This window comes from Vigna radiata, chromosome 9 (genome assembly GCF_000741045.1).
Source record: "Vigna radiata var. radiata cultivar VC1973A chromosome 9, Vradiata_ver6, whole genome shotgun sequence".
NCBI classification, from domain to species: Eukaryota; Viridiplantae; Streptophyta; class Magnoliopsida; order Fabales; family Fabaceae; genus Vigna; species Vigna radiata.
In genome coordinates this window covers 12,864,823-12,871,715 of record NC_028359.1, presented here as the reverse complement: position 1 = coordinate 12,871,715, position 6,893 = coordinate 12,864,823, and the positions used below count along the sequence as shown (strand labels likewise).

Genomic DNA, 6,893 nt, shown 5'->3' with positions numbered 1-6,893 from the left:
TGATGAACATAATAACAAAAGCACATAACAGAAGACAATATATTACAAAATCTAAATATAGTCTAGAAGAAAACTTGTGTTCGTGCTCATCCTTTCCAGCAAGTAAATATTTGAAATCCAAAACAAAGTCAGAAAAATGATAACCATGACTTTCAAGCAAAGGGACGTGAGTCTAAATGAAAAAATATATGATTAACCAAAAGTAGCGATACACAATAGAAGAGAAGGGGGTTGTCAAACTTCACAATTGTTTATACTAACATTTATACCTATACTTTCAACCAAACAGACGTGAGTCTAAATGAAAAAATATATCATGAACCAAAAGTAGCGAAATACAATAGAAGAGAAGGGGGTTGTCAAACTTCACAATTGGTTATACTAACCTTTATTCCTATACTTCTAATCTATACTAACACAAATCACATCTTCTTCTCTACAATTTCCTTCTTCGGTTTCAACTCTATTATTTCGGCCTCTAAGGCTTAAATTCTCGCGGTACAGGCAGCGACTGTCACTATAGTGAGTTTGCATTCTTCCTCTTTCTTCAGATTTCCGTAATAGGAAGGTATTCCCACAATTTCATGTTAAACAAAGTACATATGGCTGGAATACCTATGTCTTTGAAGTAGTCGTAACCTACAAATAGATAAACAAAGCATAAAAATCCCTAAAAAATACATGAACAGCTCGAATCAGAAACAAACCTAAATAGAATAAAACTCAGAATAAAAAAATGTAATATAAGAAATCGAAATCGAAATGCTTAAGAATAAGAAACTGCAATATCAGAAATCGAAATTGAAATGCTTAAGAATAAGAAACTGCAATATCAGAAATCGAAATTCTTACCTGACAACTTCTTAGTCATCTTTTCTTTCTTCGTCTGAAATGTCTGAAATCTTTTTCTTACTCGACAAGCTTATCTTGTCTCAAAGGTTTTGTCATGTTATGTAAACTTTGAATATATTTACTAAAAGAAAAAATTGAATTAGAAATAGCCAAAATCCGTATATAAAGTCCAAAATCCGCATATAACAATTGGTTATATACGGTTTATATACGGATAAAAATCTGTATATAAAACTGTTGTGGATAAGTTATATACGGATGTATCAGTATATAACTTATATACAGATGTATCAGTATATAACTTATATACGGATATATCCGTATATAACTTATATACAGATTTCCATATATAATTACATATGGATAAATCTGTATATAAAATCTGTATATAATTACATACGGAAAAATCCGTATATAATTACATACGGAAAAATCCGTATATAAAATCTCTATATAATTACATACAAAAATATATATATATATATATATATATATATATATATATAAAATCCGTATATAATTAAATACGACAGAAAAAAATTATTCAGCAATTAAACCTGCATTAATCTGAAACTTGGAATATACATACAACTAGCAATCACAATAATTTTTTTTAACACCATATCAAACACTTCACATTTAAAATAGATATATATTACATAAAAATCATTATCAAAATAAGTTTACAAAATATCTAATATTCATAAATAGATTGTATTGTTCCTAAGATGCCAAACAATATAAATTTTACAATTCATCAGATGTCAAACAACATAGAATGACAAGTCTAGAGCTTCCTAATAATCAATCACTAAGGATTTTGTTCATCTGGGCGTTGATATTGTTGCACTCCATCACCGTGATAACAACTTCACCACATATTGCTTTTTCCCTTCTCCTTATTAGATTGTGCTGAGTGGAGGAAGTGGGTCAAAACCACTATATGCCAATGACTGACAAAAATAAATGCAATTGGTTGGTCATACATAAAGTTGACAAACTCTATTAAACAATTAAGATGGTCAAAACATAGAAGAATATTAAGATGAATTTAATAAAATTCATAGCATTATAAGCGTTAGGGTAAGAAGAATGAAGCCAAGATTGATGCCCAGGTAACCCAATCTAGTAGAATGTAATTTAAATGTTGTTGGAGGTTCTTCTATACAACAGTATGTATATAAATACAATTGCAATTTGCACAAAGGTATTTTGATTACTTGATGGTATGAGTCCTTTTTTAGGTATCAGTTTGCATGTTAAGAGGGATTGGGACATGATAGGAAATGTAGGAGGGAAATAGAAAGGTATTATAAAATATAAAAGGCTAAATATAAACCATTTATATAATTTCTAATTAAAACATCTGTCAACTAGACTCTTAATCCTTAGTGATAATTTTAAAGATTCAGAAAATAGATAGAACTTGTAAAATTTAAATTAAAATTGGATATAGAGAATGTGAATTAGAAATGAACTTAACACATGGTTTGGATTGAGCATGATAAAAGAAAAAGAAAAGTAAGATTAATGTATTAAAAGTTTAATGAGTATTATAACTTTTCATTTTCTAAATTTTAAAGAGCCAATTTTTCTAAATTTTAATGTTTTGGAAATTTAATTACCTGTCGCAAGATCCAAATAGGGTTAACACTGACGAGATACTCCTGATATTTTGAGAAAATAGGTTAGAAAACTTTCTATTTCCCTCCTATATGTTTCCTATCATAATGGGTAAGGCAATTTTTGACTAAGTAGAACATTATCAATTTAAAGTAATCTTCAAAAGCTTTATTCTTCAAATTTTTCACAACTTACAAGAGAATATGGTCTTAGAAATCAGGATGAGGTATATGGTGTCTAACGCTTCCTTTTGCTGAAACTCTCCTATCTAGCCTTCCCAGCTCTACTGCATAAGATGGTCCTCCTGCTTGAAACCAAGTGAATGTCATTTTCAGTTCAGCTAATTGTACAAGGAATAAAATGTCAAACATCATTTTCCACATAACCAAAAAAGAACTATTAAGACAAATCAAAGAAAATATCGTACTCTATGGATTATTCTATTAATTTTAATGATTCCATTTTTAAATACTAAACAAAAAGATTGGCCTTTTGCAGAGAACATATGTACAAATGATGATGTTTACCTAAAGTCGCACGTATCAGACATAAATCAAAACAGAAAAAAATATGCTTTAAATGTTACATTATGATAACAATAAAACATACTGTAATATAGATGGCTCAGGTCGATCGGGGTCACGAAGAGGAAGATCGGTAATGAGTTAATGCCGATAGGAAGAAAAACACTCATAGAGGATAGCCGGTGACTTGCGTAAAGACTACAAGAAAAAGGTCAGAAGAGTTTGGAAGATCGGGAAACANGCCAAGAAGATCGGGGTGAGGATTATACCGAAGGAGTAGTGATAGTTAAGTTAGTGGAGAGAGTTTGCGGATTTAGCGGAGCAAATGGCGGAGTAAATATCTGGAAGGAAGTGGTTGCTACTACGGTTACAGCTAACAGCTAAGTTCGCGGAGAAAAATACGGAGCACGTGACTAAGCGTAACGTGCCTCCTATTATTGTGGATATATTTCTCTATAAATAGGCAAGCATGGTCCAGGTAATAGGTTAGATTGATTTTCCTGAATATTATCATCATAATAACTCTGCTGACTTGATCGTTGGAGTGCTAACCTGTAGGTACTCCCGTTCGGTGTTCCAGCTACTACGAGAGTTCAGGAACAAAGAGCAGAGTCGCTGAGGTCTATTGTAATCTCGCTTCCATCCGAAACACATACCTTATAAAGATTAATAATATCTTTCAAAATTTTATTTAAAGCATGCCCTATGTGAAGATCGCCATTACCATATGGAGGGCCATCATGAAGAATAAAATTTGCCTGATCAAGTAATTTAGAATTGGTTAATGCTTTCAAATAGCTAGGAGTTAAATAGGTGAGAGGACGATCCAAAACTTACTTCGCTGTTTTTCTTAACAACTTTCTTGAATACTTTATTCTCTTCCCAAAGTAATGTGAAATAGAAAATAGACTATCTTTTCTTTTCATATCACAACCGTATCAAGCATATAAGCATAATGACTATCCTAGAGAAAACATTTGTAAATATGAATATATAACTCATAATGATAAACTGATATCTCAGATACTAGATTTTCAAACGAGCTTCAATGAAACAAAGTGCAAATAAGACGGCCAAGCCAACCCATCCGACAAGAACCTGCAATAAGATCAAATAGAGTTTTAAGACTAAATATGATCAAATTACTTTCAAACATGACACAATCCAATTTCTTAAGTTTAAACTTAAACTGATGGTAAGAATAATGACCTGTGATTAAATTTGTAAAGAATCAAGTAAAGATAATCAAAATAATGTAACTTTGCTCCAAAAGTAATTTCATTTACAATCCCTTCGATCTCTAACAACCCTCCCCTTACAAGCTCTAACTCCACTATTTGAATAAAGAACAAAGGAATAATCTTAAGAAAAAATAACTACTGCTCATCAACTTCCTGGGATAACTTTGAAAATAAAACATAAAAACTATTACATCTCCTAAGTTTATTATTCTAGATAATTATGCTATTAGTGTTCGATATAGAACCCTTCAAGTGCTTTCTCCTAACAATTTAATTTTTAAGTTAAATTTTCCTTCATCTATGCTTAAAGCACAAAGAGTCTCATGTGATGTGCAATAAGATATATGGCAGTGACAACTACAAAATTCCCCTGCTACTGTGAGTAGGTACATGGGTTATAGGCCCAACTTACCCATTAGAATAGAGGTTTACTTTTTATACTTGTAATCATATTGTGCGTGATTGTTTGGAAAAACCATACCTCATATGACTTGGTATCAAGACCATGGGGAGTCATATAGTTATGGAGACTTGGACCACCAGGAAGAAATCCATCAACCTTGGCCTGAACAAACAAACGTGTTAGGCATAGATTAAAGAAGACCAAATTTTGACTCAACTGACAGCAAAACTAATCTTGATATTTTCCCATATAAAGCTACATATTACCATTTACTTCTTCTATCAAATAGTGATTATAAGTCAAATTTTGATATGATATACCTCATAGCCACCGTGAATAAGGCTCATAAATTCACTCATACAGTTGTGATAATAATATGGAGGCCGGAAAGTATGCTCAGCAACCAACCATCTGGGTGGAAAAATGACAAAATCAAGTAATATCCATTGTTTGTAATTAAGTAGACTTCAAGATGCTTACAACAGAAAATGCCAGATTTGATTAAAACTAAATAGTGATATCTATAAGCTTAAGTAAGGCACACTTGATCTTTCCCTTTAAATGTTGCACAAAAATTAATATATTAGGGACTTTTTCGACTTTTACGGGGTGATTACCTGATTTTGCACTAAATTGTTGCTTGGGTACCTATTCGCTTTCTTTAAATGTAGCTAAACACTTACATTATCTAATCAATTTTACTCTGTTAATTATGACATTTCAAAAGTTTTTAGATAAATTTTTACATTCGATTCAGTCAAAATAGAGATAACCAAATCTTTGTATAATTGGATTACCTAAGAAATAAAAAAGAAAACAACTTTCTCCAGAATTAAAGTATGGAATTATCAAACATGGAAAAATTGTCAATGACATAAGTATTGCAATTAAAGTAGGCCTATGTCTGAAATTCAATTCTTGAAGATATAAAAACTTAAAAAATGACAAAGCATTGATTATTCGAGGGAATGGAAATGGCTCTTACCATTCTTCCACTTCGGTTTCCACCATCATAACCTAGAGTGAAGATGTAATTTATGTCCACCACCATGTCATCCTCTAGTATTTGGAGAACCTTCAATAAGCAACCAAAGGTATGAGAAAACTTAACTTTTAGTATTTCAATAATGACCATATTATTATATAACTAAAAGAAAATTTCAGTAATGACCATAATCCTCGTCTTTTATGTAGTTCACTAATAAACTCACCTTAGACCAGCCCTCTTCCTCGCCTTCATGGCCCTATCTGTTTCCCCCATCATCGACTATGAAGGAGTGAGTCTGTTCGTGACGCTTGTCGACAAGGGCAATCTACTCATCCTCAGAGACAATGTCGTAACTAGGGTTTTCTAACTTGATTTGGGGCCAGTGTCATCGAATCGACACCGCCACAGGGGTGGGCCTTGAGACACTCCAACGCTTCGCTGCGACCGGTCTCTAGTAACCTCAGCCTTGTAATGGAGCACGGGGTGAGGGCTAGGGTTCCAGGGGAGGGCTAACGCGAAAGAGGCATTTACGGTGGAGGCTATGGTTTCAATGGAGGCTAGGCTAGGGTTCCAAAGAATGTGAGAAGAACCAAACTTCTTCTTTGTGAGCGAGATCGAATTGAGTGAAAATTTGTTAAGGAGTAGAACCTAAAACTTCAATTGAACACACATTGCATGTCAGGAACAAGGAAAAAGAAAACTGAAACATGGAGCTTTGGTATAATCTATAGCAGGTTAGGGTATGTGAAGGAAAAAGAAATTTAAATTTGTAAGGGTAAGGGTTTTGAACAAGAAAGGAAGGGGAGAAGGAGAGAGGAAAGCTAGAGGGTCTAGAATGAGAGTGAAATTGTTCACCAGCTTCCAATTAATCAAAAATATTTTTTTTAAAAAAATTATTTTCTAAATCCGTATATAATATCGATAGTTAACACTTGATTCTCATTACATACGGATAATGGGAATTATATACGACTATTATCCTTAGGTAATTTTCCCACCATCACGCGCCAACTTTATATACGGATTTTTCGTATATAAAAATTCGTATGGAATTCTATTTTTAAAATCCGTATATAATATCCGTATGTAATACTTAAATTACACATGGATTTAAATCCGTATGTAAATATCCGTATGTAATTCCAATATTTCTTGTAGTATTATGAAATTATTGAGTGAAACTTAGTTGTTATTAGACATTTAACACAAATGATTAAACTTTTAATCATTTGCATCAAATTTGAAATTGTCCGATCGAACAA

The 6,893-nt window shown here is 32.3% G+C and overlaps 1 long non-coding RNA gene across 1 annotated transcript; it reads right to left on the bottom strand.

The window, feature by feature from the left end:
• Positions 1 to 3,656: 3,656 nt before the first annotated feature.
• On the bottom strand, positions 3,657 to 4,832 carry LOC111242541. The gene is made up of 3 exons (XR_002669682.1): positions 4,722 to 4,832; positions 3,837 to 4,097; positions 3,657 to 3,757 (listed from the first exon to the last, which is right to left on the bottom strand). It is a non-coding gene; the product is annotated as an uncharacterized LOC111242541 (long non-coding RNA).
• Positions 4,833 to 6,893: the final 2,061 nt, after the last annotated feature.